The sequence below is a fragment of the Vicugna pacos genome, chromosome 12, assembly GCF_048564905.1.
Source record: "Vicugna pacos chromosome 12, VicPac4, whole genome shotgun sequence".
Taxonomy (NCBI): Eukaryota; Metazoa; Chordata; class Mammalia; order Artiodactyla; family Camelidae; genus Vicugna; species Vicugna pacos.
The window spans coordinates 26,731,424-26,746,383 of NC_132998.1; the positions used below are offsets into that span (position 1 = coordinate 26,731,424).

General features: G+C 38.0%; 1 long non-coding RNA gene across 4 annotated transcripts in view; it reads left to right on the forward strand.

The window, feature by feature from the left end:
- The first annotated feature begins 159 nt into the window (after window positions 1-159).
- LOC140700172 (uncharacterized) overlaps window positions 160-14,960 on the forward strand; it is an 88,257-nt gene continuing 73,456 nt past the window's right edge. Inside the window, exons 1-5 of one of the 4 annotated variants that reach the window (XR_012078456.1) lie at window positions 160-403; window positions 711-958; window positions 1,690-1,804; window positions 4,324-4,474; window positions 11,156-11,236. This is a non-coding gene — a long non-coding RNA (uncharacterized lncRNA). Of the gene's footprint in view, window positions 404-710; window positions 959-1,689; window positions 1,805-4,304; window positions 4,475-11,155; window positions 11,237-14,960 lie in introns of all 4 variants that reach the window. The other 3 variants (XR_012078457.1, XR_012078455.1, XR_012078454.1) reach the window with 3 other exon arrangements.

Below are 14,960 nucleotides of genomic sequence, written 5' to 3' on the forward strand. Positions count from 1 at the left end.
GCGCTCCGACGCGCACGCGCACGCCGGGCCCCTCCCGCGCCCACCAGTCATACGCCCACCGGTTTCTCGAACGGCCCAGCCCTCCCAGCAGCCCCTAGCCTGTCGCCTACCGACGTGCGCACGCGCGACGCCCCCGCCCCCCACCTCCCCAGGCCGGCTCCCGCCCCTTCGCCGGCTGGGTGCCACCGCGAGAACCCCCGGCCGGCCGGTGCGCGCGCCTCCTCCTGGGGCCTCCCGCCCCCTTTCCTCCGCTGTCCAATCAGATCCGGAGAGGGGCTCAGAGACCGGGGAACGCATCCGCGGCTGCCCTGCAGCGCGAGTATCAACCCCGGCGGCTTCCCGGAGCCTGCGTTTCGCCGCGAGTAACGGTCGCTCGAAGTTCAGAACCTTCGCTTTAGGGAAGGTGGGACGGTCGCCCGTTTCTCCGGCTCTTCGCACGGGGCCTCGACATTCCCTTACTTGCTTCTCCTCAGGGGAGTGACGAGCTGCCTTCTCTCAGCCCTTCACTTTGGGGCTCTCTACGTGCTTTTACAGGGGTGACGAGAGAGACATTGCTGCTGCTGCTGCTGCTGCTGCTTCTGCTTCTGCTTCTTCTTCTTCTTCTTCTTCTTCTTCTTCTTCTTCTTCTTCTTCTTCTTTATTATTATTATTATTATTATTATTATTATTATTATTATTATTATTATTATTATTATTCTCTTCTGCCTTAGAATTGAGCTTCTTGAAAGTAAGAACTCCCCTAGTTCGTCGTCGCTTACCGCAGTACTGAGGGCTCGCCAGGTGCTCGAAACTTGCTGAAGAGAGTGGGTGTTTAGTAGTGAAAAGAGGAGTTGCTGATTAGAGAACCTGACGTCGCGCCCCTCCCTGGCCCCCTCCCGCCGAGCGCGGTGTCTCCTCAGGTCTTCCTGCCTCGGCCATGACTCTACTTGCAGTCTGGAAGGTGTTGAAAAGAGTAGCGGTAAGAGGATATTGTCTGGACCTAAGCCCCGTGCGATGTGAGGCATCTCACTCTGAGCTTTAGGGTAGGGACGTTGTGGCAGGGTTGTGACATCCGCCTCAGGGGTTGTTGCCAGGGCTAAACGGGTAAGTTGCGAAAAGGCTACTGAACTAGATAAATGGTATCAATTAACTTTTCTTTGCCTCTCTTCCCACACCTATAAAACCAAGATGTCAGTAAGTCCATGGTAGGTTTTTCCTAGAGAATCAAAAGAGAAGGTGGGTGTGAAAGGGCTTTATAAACTGAATTCCTGTATAAGTGTGAAATCTTCCTTCACAATTTGGTTAGCAAGACAAAGCATACACACACTGATGTATGTTTAATGAATGTTTCTTCGAATGCAAAATAATCAGGGTGGTGCAACTGAGTAATAACTGTTGACAACGCTTAGAAAAGGACGTGGTAACCAAGGAAAGCATCGTGGCAGAAGCTAACTTTCAGCCAGATCTTAAATGGAGTGGACTAAATGTGGTTTATGGTTTCAGCTTAATGATTGGTTTATCAGAGCAGTGATTCAAATCCACTTAGACCATTGTTCTGGGAATATAAAGATATTATAGTGTTCAGAACTTAAAGGAGAAATAATCTTTTCACTTTAAAACATGATCTGAATGGTTAGCAGGATCTGTGGGTTGTTGTGTTTTACCTAGCGTGTGAAAAGGTGGATACCAACTCTGTTTTCCTATTATCAGAGCGTCTACTTAATATGTGACCTTTACAGCGAGGCTGGAGTATGAAGTGCACGATTACACTGATTCTTCTTCCTCTTGCACTTCTTTGACTCTACAAGAGAATTTAATCCTTAAGGTATAAATGACTGATAAAAACTGTAGCCATTCCTGGGAGATTTTGCATTTTTACTGTTACTAAAGCCATAATTCACAACAGTGGTTGAAATCATCTCAAACCAACCAAGATGTAGAGGAGCTCTTTGGGGAAGTTGTGAGCTCACCAGAACCTTATGAAGCTGCAAGTATAGGTAGTCATGTATTTGTTGTAGATCTGACACTAGTCATTTCTTTTCTTATTACCTCAATTTTCTTACCTATAAAAATGAATACTATCACTCAGTGCTTTACCCACCCCTAGATCGAAAATGGAAATAAATATCTTGATGGAATGGCTTCTACAGAAAGATGCTATCTTGATATGGGTTACCTTTGTGTAGGAGGAGCCTCAAGGAAGTCAGGCCCTATTTATTTTATAGGCTGCATCTATTTAGTTCTTAATTCCCATTCTGTGAAATCCCATTCTTAGAATATGGAAATGAAACTTTTTATTTCTGGGTGTTATTTTGAAAGATTGTATAATGTCTTAAAATAATGAGTCTTTAGTGCCTTCAGGCAATAACTTCCTTTTAATGGGAGAAATTCTTAATACAACTTACATCAATTATCCGATCTCTTCAGTGGCTTCATTTTCCTGTGGTTGATTGCACACAGAGAACCTTTTGCATTATTGGAAAACTAAAGAAGTTAAATGTGGTGTTGCATACTTAACAATGCAGGGTAGTTGAAAAAGTAAAGGACCAGAAAGAAGCAACCTGAAAACCTGAAACATGAAAGCAAGAAATAAATTGTGTATGGGCTGATAGTATATTGAAGTTGAAAGGGATCCGATCCACATTAATTTATCTCTCTTAGCACATGCAAAATAATTGTTTTCATTGTTGAGTTGTCAGCCCCTCTTCTCAGTGTATTCTTTGTGAACTCATTTAAATGACAAATCACTTGGTGTACAAATTTGTACACAAATTTGCCTATTTTTCACCATGTTTTTGTGAAAGTAATGCATGATCCTGGCATTTTGAAATGAGCTGGACAATAACTTTATCTAGATTACCACTGGATGTAAAATATTTTGCTTGTCTATCCTCGCTTTTTTTTTTTTTTACTATTGTTTGACTTTCCTGGCACAATTACCTGCACTTATTCTTGGTTTTCCTTTCTCTGCCCCAATATCCTTAATCTTTTCTGTGATATAATGATGATAACTAAGGTTTATTTGACACAAGTTTTTGATATGTACTCTAACAATCCAGCGAGGCAAGTACTGTTATTATCCCAACAGTCATATGACAAAACTGAGGCATAGAGAAGTTAGTCTACCCAAGAGCCCACAACCAGTGAAAAGCAGACCCTTGAATCAAACAGTTTTTTCTGACTCTAGGGCTTAAGTTCTTAACCAGTAAATTCTGAGAAAGAGGAAAACAGTCCCTGGCATTGAGTAGCTAGTCTAGTGCTATCAGGTGGGTCTTGGTGTTGCTAGGAGCTGGCCTGGCACAGCTAGGCTTTGGTGTCTTCTGATGAATATAAACAATTTCAGAGAACATCAACATCAGAAAAGGCCATTTCATAACCATGATGCATCAGGACAAAAATAAGACTACTCCGTAATCATCCCTGAACACCAGGAAAAGCATGAACCTTATCTAAGCCACTAAATGCAAACAGTGAATACACAAACTGAAAATATCAAACTAATTTAAGTGGCTGTTACTTCTTTGCCAATTACAGCTTGATCCTCATTCTAGTCTTCTATCTTTCTGCATAAGATTTGTTAAGGTACCCAATTATAGAATTACCCCTGCTTTCTGACAGCATTTGATTTAGAGCAAAGTCCCCCAGATCACCCAACAAACTCAAATCTTATAATATAAGTCCTTTCTAACACTGTCTTACTGAGATGCCTCATGGCTCCCCATGATATGTGTTCTCCCTTGCTGCGATGAGTAATAAACTTAAATTGTTCAACCACAGGTGTGTTCCAGGTTATATTTGCTAGAAATCATTGACAGTTCTTTCTGGACTGCCCTATACTATGTATGTCTATGGAGTGGAAAGCATACTATTTAGTCATTTCTTGCCACTCAGATAAATTGGAAACTGCTCTCATCTCTGACCATACGATTGTCACACCAAAGCTGGGGGGTTGCCTTTCTTTTTGTAGATTCTGCAGAGATTCTCTGCTAAACAGAACCTTAGCAAAAGATAGTGAAGAGAAACAAATGATGCTGGAATAATTGGACATCACTTCGCAAGAAAAAGTAACTGCAACCAGTCAACCCATACCTTGCACCACATGCAGAGTAACTCAAAATAGATCATAAATTTAAGTGTAAAATTACAAAATTTTGAGGAGAAAACATAGCAGAAATCTTTGTCATCTCTGATTAGACAAAAAAATTTCTTAGATATAACACCCAAAGTACAATCCTAAAAGAAAAAAAATTTTTTTAATTGATAAAATTTCTGTTTTAGATGACACTTAAGAAAATGAAAGGACAGCTCCCCAATGTTAATGGCAGCATTATTTACAATTGCCAGGATATGGAAGCAACCTAAGTGTCCATCAACAGATGAATGGATAAAGAAGATATCATATATAGATACACACACAGTGGAATATTACTTGGTCATAAAAAGGAACAACATTTTGCCTTTTGCAGCAACATGGATGGACTTGGAAGGCATTATGGTAAGTGAAATAAGTCAGAGAAAGATAAATACTGTGTGATGTTGCTTATTTGTGGAATCTAAAAAAATACAGCAAACTAGTGAATTAAACAAAAGAAGCAAACTCAGATGTAGAGAACAAATTAGTGGTTACCAGTGGAGAGAGGAAAAGCGAGGAGGGGATTAAAAAGGAGTTATGGATTATATGAAATCATGTGTGTGAAACTTCTGAAAATTATAAAACTATAGAATTGATAAAGAATCTTTCAATAAAAAATTTTTTAAAAAAGAAATGAAAGGACAAGCAACAGACTGGGAGAAAATATTTGTAAAATAGGTATCTGATAAATGTGTCCAGACTGCATAAAGAACTACAACTCAGTGAGAAGACAAACCAGTTTTTTTAAACATTGGCATAATTGAACAATCACCATAGAAGATATATGGATAGCACAAGAAATGATGCTTAGTATCATTAGTCATTAGGGAAATGCAAATCAGAGGCACAATAAAGTATCATTACTTGGTTAAAATAAAAATAATACCAAATGTTATTAAAGATGTGGAGCAACTAGGACTTTCAGACATTGCAGGTGGGAATGCGGAATGATAGAAACACTTGGAAAAATGGTTTGGCAGTTTCTCATAAAGTTAAACATACACTTAACATATGAGCCAGAAATCCCACTCCTAGATATTTGCCCAAGAAAAATAAAAACATGTTCACACAAAAACCTGGACACACATTTTATAGTAGCCCAAACTGGAAACAATCTAAGTGCCCTTAAATTGGTGAATGGATAAGCAAACTGGGTACATATATACAATGGAATCTACTCAACAACATAAATGAATCTCAGAAGTACTATTTTAAGTGAGAGATGTAAACTCAGAAGTCTACATACTGAAGCTTCCATTTATATGACATTCTGGAAAAGCCAAAAATACAGGGGAAAAAGTACCAGATCAGTCGATGCTTGAAAGTTGGGAGAGGTGGACTGCAGTGGGGCTTAAGGGAATTTTGGGAGATGATGGAACTGTTCAATATCTTGAGTGTGATGTGGGTTATACAATGTGTGCATCTTTCAAAACTCAGAACTGTGCACTAAAAAGATCAATTTTATTGTATGTGAATGATATCTCAATAAGCCTGACTTAGAAAGATGTTGAAATGGAAAAAATGTTGGAAAGAGGCGGGGCCACCCAGTATCAGGAATATGAAGACAATAATAGTAGCTCACTTGATACTAAATTCTAAATCTAAAAAAAAGGAATATAAATTATGAGTGGGTAATCCACATTATGAAAGATCTTGTTCTTTCCTTTTGTACAGTAGCAGAGTTCACAATGCATTGATTTTTTTTAGCAAATGAGGAACTACTATAATGGAATAAGTTAAAACTGAAGTTGAAAGTCACTGTCAGCTGATGATCAACCACAGATGAAGATAAAAGCATCTCTGAAACTGTCAGAACTGTGGGAAAATATAATTGCGTTTCAAAAACTCTTGACAGTTTTCCAGGAATTTATTTATTGCACAAATGAGGTTTCTATACTGTTTTGTAGAGGTAAAGGTATTTGAGAGCAGAAAGTAGCTAACAGTGGTCAGTTGTGGTAAGCAATTGGGCAAAAACATAAGAGCAAATTGAGCAACTTCAAATTTAGGTTATTGCCATGAAGTGCTGCCCTTTAGGAGCCTAAATGGCTGGTCTGCTTTATACCTAGGGAAAGAGAATGAAGATGAGAGGGAATAAACTAGAATGATTTAAAATGTGCAAATGTATTTTGAAACCCCTATCATGTGATTTAGAGATCTAGCAGAGATACAGAAGTATTAATTTGAGATTAACTTCACAATTCATGCTATAATTCTGCTATTAGAAGTCTATAGTAATCTCTGTCACAGTAGACAAAGTTCTCTCTGGCTAGCAGAAACAAACGTTCATCCTGGGCCTCACCCAGAAGGCTTGTTTTAGAAAGACTTTCTAATTTCCTGTTTCTCAGGTGGCAGTGGTAGCCAGTCTTCATTCTGTTAAAGTGTTCCAGACCCATTCTAAGAGGACCTTGGAGAAAACTGCATAGTACCTGGACATCTTCCAGTTTCACTTAGAGAATTCAGTCTCTCTCATAATTCTCTGGGTAAATACAAAACTTCATCAGACTGCTGAAAAGCTGTCTTTCTGACTGAAGAGTCTCAGTGAACCAAGTTGGTTTATCTATCAACTCTTGCAGCATCAGTAGCTACTGTTGTCTTTGTTTTCCTGAAGTTTCTTAAGGACTCTGCCAAGGTAACTTTTTCCTGAAGGAGTAAAACTTTGGGGTCAGGGATTTCATATCTGGGATGGCTTTAGGGGTCAACCTGTTGCATTTTCATATTTTTATTTTTTTAAAAAAAGTTGCAGTATAGTTGATTTGCAATATTGTGTTTCAGGTGTACAGCAGAGTGATTCAGATATATATACACATACATATATATATATATATATATATAATTCTTTTCCATTATAGTTTATTACAAGATACTGAATATAGATCCTGTGCTATGCACTAAATCCTTGTTGTTTATTTTATATATGGTAGTGTGCATCTGTTAATCCCAACTCCCAATTTATCCCTTCCTCCTTGCTATCTGTAAGTTTGTTTTCCATGTCTGTGAGCTGTTTCTGTTTTGTAAATAAGTTCATTTGTACTATCATCTTTTTTATACAGTCATCTTTAATTTGTGTATTTCTAGTCAGGGACTCCATATCACTAGACTTCGCTAACATCTCTTCCTCCTGATCAGCCACAGTGAATTGTAAAGAAGAAACTGCATCTGACTTACCCTACCCCACCACCCTCCATTTTTCAGCCCTGAGTTAAAGTTCATCTTTGGCATTAGTTCTATTTCCAGCTTTGTAATTCTCTCCAAGTCTGCTAACCTGGACCTGCAACAGAGAGTCTATAATTGTTGAAAGATTTTCTCTTATCCTTTCTCTCAGTTGCTAAACTTGGTCTCCTTTTCTTATTTCAGTCATTAAAAATTTGTCTGGCTCATCTCTCCCTATGACTTAGAATTTTCTCAAGCCCAGTTTAGTCTTCATTTTTGCATTCCCTCCTCTATCCCCTCCATGGTCTGAAGAGACAGTGCAGACTGCAATGTATACACTGAAGGTGATGTTCTTTCTTCCCAATAATTCCCAGAAGGAAGGACTTCAGTTATGAAACTAACAATTAACCGATTATAATAAAATCCATGATTGGGTTGAAATAATTTGGGTGCTATATTGTGTATAAATGAGGAGCCATTTTATAGTAAGAAATTGGTTTATAGAAAGGGATCATTTTGCTTTAAGGAGAAACCCACTTGAACTAGAGTCAAAAAGGAAGTGGAATTGGGAGGATGATTGTGTAGACATCTCTTTGAAGGCAAGGGCACTAAGTGCAGCCAGACCTTATGAGAGTCTAAAACGAACTGGTAGGCATTCAGTGATCAAGAAAGCTGCCCCTGCTTTTCTCAGTCTTATTCCTGTCTTCTCTTTTAAGAGTTCTCTCATTCCCACTTTAATTATCTTTCTATATCACTTAACAGATCAGCTTCAAACCAGCTTTCCTGCTAAAACCATTGGAACTCAATCTGTATGCCTGGGGAAAATAACCTAAGTACACCAATTTGAACCTTGGTTCTACCTGGCTGTACCTTAGAGTGGTACAACACTGGATATCCTATTGCCTGATTCTGCTACAAGTCCTGCTCTTCCTATGGGCTATTTGGTTTTCAGTAGTCTCCCTCATTACTTGAGGGAATTGTAGCCTTTGTTTCTTGTAGCCAGGAGAGTCTAATCAAAACACTGGGCATTTCTTATACACCATTCATATGTCTAACTCCAGAAGATAGATGACATGAATCTTATCCTTAAGGAGTTTACACTCAAGAAAGACATAAGCACATTAAGCACTTATACATCATTAAAGGATAAAATAAATGCCAAAATGAGTGGTCAGAAAATGAGGAGTGAATGAATGCAGGAAGGATAGATATGGATATAGGCTGCAGAGAACTTCTGGGACAGGAGGGAGTTATCATTTTTTTTTAAGTTTATTTAACTTATTTATTTTGGTGGGGGGAGATAATTAGGTGTATTTAGTATTTACTTATTCTTAGAGGGGGTACTGGGGGTTGAGCCCATGACCTTATGCATGCCAAGCATGCACTCTACCACTTGAGGTATTCCCTCCCCTTTTAAATAAGTAGTAAGTGCCTACTTTTGTAAGGACTTGGGCTGGATACTTATAAACAGGCAGAGCAGAATGATTACTATTTTTCATCCACTTCTAGGGTAGGTGCTAGACCTATGGAGGGGACTAATAAAAAACTTAAACTACTTCACCTTGGGGCAAAGCCTAAGGGAGGCTAAATGGTAGCATAGCTCACCCAGCAAAAGCCTTTTCGAATGGTAGAGTTAAATGGGGATTGGTGAAGATAGACAAGATGGAGCTTTAAAATATATATATAAAGGAGAACCCAAAGTTGAATCATAGAGTCCTTATCTCATCTGGAATAGTCGGGTTTAAAGAACATGTATTTTTACCATGAGATGGGAGACGTACTGAGTTAACTTTTTTCGCAGGACCTCAGAGCACAGTATGGTTTGTCTGGGATTTGTGTGAACTACCATAGGAGAGCCTCTCAGTTGGGCCTGTGTTTGGGAACAATTGCCTCCCTATGGTTTAAACAATGCTGTGTGCATTCTGAGGGATATGATCCCTCTTGTATAATAAAGAAAAAGCTTGAGGATATCAAGCATCTTAAATCAAGTCCTCTGTAACCAGGGTAGGTGGATTTCTCCTCATGTGAAATTCTGATATCAAACAATATACAAAGGAAAATGAGTTCTTGGAGGGGAAAACCTGTTTTAGGACACCTTTTAAAATCAGTCCTTTATACTCACATTGAATGTGAGGGAAATAATCGCAAATCTTTCATCAAAGTGTAAAGGAGCCAACATTAATCACTTCCTAGATCTAAAACTGCCAAGCTAAAATTTGTCATCACTGACTGCCTGACCTACTTTCCTTCCTTGATTTGAGGGCACATTCTTACATGGGGCCTAATCATTTATTTGCCAAGAGATTAATTAGCTTTTCAGAGCTTCTGTGCTAGTTAATAGTCCCAGAATAGACCACTAGTCCCACCGCCCATTGCTTCTTAGGAGGACCAATTATAGGAGAGGCAGAATTTGAGCAATATGTGTCTGTTGGTGCCTTTATGCTTGTGAAAGATGTGACCCCCAACTCCCTTGGCTCAGTTCTTTGGAGGCATCTGTCCAGAAGCCTCCTAAGCAGCTTCAACAACTTTTGAACTTACTTTCTGAGAGATGGTGAGTAATTTATTTGTTCTGCTACATATGTTCCAGATTTTTTTTAAAGGAACAGTAAAGCAGACTGTGATGAGGAGCATGCCGGGTGTGGGCTTGGTTGTTCCAGCAGCACAGTTCCACATGTTAATATATTCACTTACCTCCAATGTGCCTACCCACTCCTCTTTTTCATTGAAAGAGCCCATAATGCTCCAGACTTCTCATCTCCTTTAAAGAGACATGAAACTGTCACAGGTGCTGGACAATAAAAGGGTTATGTTCCTAAAAAAGGTGTGGGAGGGGGATACTCTCACCACACCCCTGCCTGTGTGCTGATTTTTTTCAAAATGCATTTGGTCAAGATCAACGCAGGGTTTGTCTATTTCTTTAAAAACAAAAAACCCCCAAAGAATTGCTTTTTGAAATAGAAAGAAAAACAAAACTGAGAACACCTCTCTCTCGCAGAATCAAGAAAGGGATGAAATACTGGTTTATACAATCCACTGTTTCATGTAGCCTGAAAATAACACTTTTCATTAAAAAAAGAAAAATCAAGAAGAGCTTGACCGCTCTTTGCTCCAGGGAGCTCAGATTTACCTGCCAAAAGTGAAAACTCTTGGCATTGTACTATATAGACAGAGAAACCAGGAGATGCAGCACCTCTCCTGGATATTAAGGGATACCTTATGCCCCTCCCCTCTTCCCTGAAGATTCCTGGAGCCTCGTATAGCTTAAACCTGTGTTTCAAGGTGATGTGAGTAGGCAATACAATATCCGGGTGCTGTAACCAGACAGGGGTTTTAATCATGATTCTGCTACTTTGGTCAGGTTATTTGTCTGTGCTTCTATTCTCTGACTTCTAAAATATGGACTAATAATAGTCCTCAATTCCTGAAATTGTGGTGATTACCAAGTAACGTAATGCATTAAACTGCTCACGCACAGCGTAGCTGTTTGTATTGAAATAGACAACTGAAGGCACAACATCATCTCCCTTCAAGCTTTTGAGACCTGTGAGTAAATTAGATCTGCTGGGGCCGTCAGAGCTTCGTAGGGGTTGAGGAATATGGATATCTTTGATCACATTGTAAATCAATGTAGCAGAATTTAAATTTTGTACACTACACTCAAATACGCAAAATATATAGCACTCTATTTTCTATAACTTGCCTTAATGCTCCCATTCCCTTTGATGGCAGGGGGGAAATCACAAATTTGCCCGTCTTTCAGGGTAACTCAATCTCTTTCCATTATAAAAAGTCTTTTTAGAGTCAACTTAGTTTCTTTAGGGAAAAGTGCTTAGTCTTCCAGGGTGGTCTTCCCCACCTTTACCCTATTCAAGAGGCTATCTGTTTGTTTTACAGGACTTCATGGCAATGTAGAAGAGGAGGCTGCTCTGTGAACAGGTTCTTGGGCTCTGCACTGGATCCTCACTGGTGTTTCAGGTACCATCTGAATCTCATGTTTTAGCGCCTTCTCATTCTGACTTACTAAACATTGAGTCCCAGGGCTCAGGCTTCAGACATCTTAATCAAAAAATGACTCCCTAGATTGAGTAACTGAAGTTACGTCTAGTTTTAGTATCATGGTTTTAGATATTATGAATGTGCTGATCACTTCTGAATTTATAACTCTAGTCCAGACCTCTCCCTTGAACTCCAGACTTCTATGTGTAATCAGTTGTCTACTGTATGTCTCTACTAAGATGTGTAATAGGCATTTCAAACTTGATGTCCAAAACCTAATTCCTGATCTTGCCCCTCAAACCTCATCCTCCAGCAGTCTTTCTCAGCTTAGTTGATGACAACTGCATTACTCAATTCAAAAAACTTGGTGTCGTCTTGAGCTCCTCCTTTTGGTAATACCCCATGTTCAATCTTAGGGGGAATCCAGTTACTTCTGCCTTCAAAATATATTCTGAATCCAGTCATTTCTTACCACTTCCACTGTCTATAACTGTGGTCCAGGCCTCCATCATTTCTCACCTGAATCATTGTAGTTGCCTCCTAATGAGTCTCCTTACTCTCATCCTTATACCTTTATAGTCAGTTCTCAACAAAGTAGTCAGAGTGATCCTTATAAAACTTAGGTTATGTCAGTTCCTCTGCTCAAAATCTTCCAACGGCTTCCCATCTTATTCAGAATGAAAGCCAAAATCCTTTCACTTCCTATGATTAGAAATGTTGCCTGCACCTTGACTTTATCTTCAATTCTTTTCCCCTCAAACTCTGTTCCAGTCAAATTGAGCCCCTGCTATTCTTCAGACATGTCCAGTATTCTCCTTAGGGCCTTCATACTTGCTATTCCCTCTCCTAGAATCTGGGGGATTTCTGGCTTGCCATTTCACTTCCTTCAGGTCTGCTTAAATGTCACTTCATTAGGAAGGTCTTTTACAACAGACTTATTCTGTACTGCAGAATCTTGAAGTTGCCCTCCTCTACCCTTCTTAGGAATCTATGGCTAATAGATTTTTTCAGAAAATAAAATACAATAAAATCCTTACAATGAAACTGTAATAAAGCAGTGGAAAGGGGCAACAAAATGTTCCTGAAGACAGAGAAACTCAACAGAAAATTGTTGACCCAAAGAAAAAGAAAATGATTATCCAACATCCCAACATGATCTTTCAGAAACCTAATGCTTCAGTTTTTAGATTCTTAGATTACTTCAGTTCTTAGATTACTAAGAAGGAAAATCATACAGCAGAACTAAAAGAGCTCAGGAAAGAATTGGCCAGGTTATAGAAGGTGATAGCTAGATGATAGAAGAAGGTGAAGCATTAAGTGATAAGTGTCAAAGAGAAAACAAGGAAAAAACAAAATCACTTCAAAAAATAAAGATTAAATTATAAACAACACAAGGAAAACAAAATATGACTAAAAGCAGCAGCAGAGTGATTAGAAATGAAAAAAAATATCTAAAAAGAATTATAGGGAAAATGACAGATAATAGATATTATTAAAATTTAAAAATATGTAATAGAAATTATAAAAATTTTAAATATTTAATTGAAGTCCCCTATGGAGAAAAACAAAACAATGAAACACACAAGTATTTATAAGCAAAATCTAAGAAAAATACTTTTTCTGAAAAAAATTAAGTCTACATTTTGACTGGTACATCATAATCTAGGAGAAATCAACAATGCCAAACACAATATCCTACTAAAATAATTGGGCTTTAAAAGATAAAGAATATAACTTCTAAAAGAAAATAGGAGAAAATTCTCATGACCTTTGATTAGGCAAAGTACTCTTAGCTATAACACCAAAATCACATTCCGGAACAGATAAAATTGGTAAAATATACTTAATTAAAATTTGAAACTTTTGCATTTCATTAAGTATCATTAAGAAAATGAAAAGACAAACCACAGATAGAGAAAATATTTGCAAATTATATATCTGATAATGGACTTGTATCCAGAATACAGAAAGAACTCAATAAGAAGACAAACAACCCAATTTTAAAATGAGCAAAATATTTTCATGAACACTTCACCGTAAAAGATATATGAATGACTATTAAGCACATGAAAAGTTGCCCCAAATCATTAGTCATTAGGGAAATGTCACCACAGTAAGCTACCACTAAAATGGCTATAATTAAAATATAGGCTGTAACAAGTGTTGGTGAAGATGTGGAGAAACGAACCCTCAGTTATTGTTGGTGGGAGTGTAAAATATTATAACTGCTTTGGAAATCAGTTTGACAGTTTCTTAAAAGGTAAACAAACTTACCATATGACCCAGCAATTCTACTCCTAGGTATCTGCCCAAGAGAAATGAAAGCATGTATCTGCACAGAGAATTGTATGTAAATGTTCATAGCAACATTATTCACAGTAGCCTAAATGTAGAAATAATCACAATGTCCATCAACTGGTGAATAGATAAAATATAGTAAAGTCAATTCTCATTATTCATGGATTTCACATTTGCAAATTTGCCTGTTTGCTAAAACTTAATTTATAACCCCAAATCAAGACAGTGATTTCCTGGTCATTCTTGGACATGCACATGTGCAGAGCAGCAGAAAATTTGAGTGACCCAACAAACATGTTCCCAGCTGAGGTCAAACAAGGTGACACTCTGCTTGCTTGTTTCAGCATTTTTGCTGTACACAAGTCTTTTTACAGTCCAGTTAGTGCCATGTTATTCACATTTTGTGCCTTTCTTGGTGATTTTGTTTAAAATCCTATCCAACCATAAGGCTGAAGTGCCATCTACTGTTCCTAAGCACGAGAAGGTTGTGATATACCTTATGGAGAAAATACATGTGTTTAATATGTGAAAATTAGCTTCATTTAGGCATGAATTATAGTGCTGTTTGCCATGAGTTTAGTGTTAATGAACCAACCATACATTAAAAATAGGGTGTTTTCAAACAGAAACACACAAAACAAGGTTATGTATTGGTTAGTTGACAATGAAAATGACATTTTTCAGGAACTTATTCCTGTATTTTCCCTAGGAACAGTAATTCAGTATTCACTAACTCAGTGTTTGAAGTGATGTTATAAACATAACTATCAGTAATAATGAGAATACATTATATATCATATGATGGAGTACTGTGCAGCAGTAAAAAGGAACAAATTGCTGATACAGGCTACAGAATACATGAATCTCAAAAACAATATGCTGTGTATGTAGGAGAAATGAGAAGACTCAAAGGAACATGCCAATTCATAAATAATAGAATTAGATAATTTTATTACTGAGCAAAAAAATAATACTGGAATGTATGCAAGTTACTCAGAAGTGGCTACAAACCTATAGTGGATCTTCAGTTCTGGAAATTACTTAATCTGCAATTAAAGCTAGTTTTTATACATCATCCAATGTTTAATAAACAAGCAGTTTTCCAATTCCGGTTAGTAGTTACATTGGGCTTACTTTGATAACAGTTTTTTTTCATAATTGTTTATCAGATTTACTCTGCTATCCTGATTTTCATAATTTGTCAGACTTTGACATTTTGTTCCTCATAATTCTTTATCAATACCTTCTGTTTCCCTCTGTCATTGCATCTAATACATATGATCAGTGATATGCTTCAACATTCTTCAGTAATATTTCCTACCTGTGAAAGAAGCCAGATGTGAAAGACTACATACTGTATGATTTCTCTTACATGGAATTTCCAGAAAAGGCAAATATTTTAATG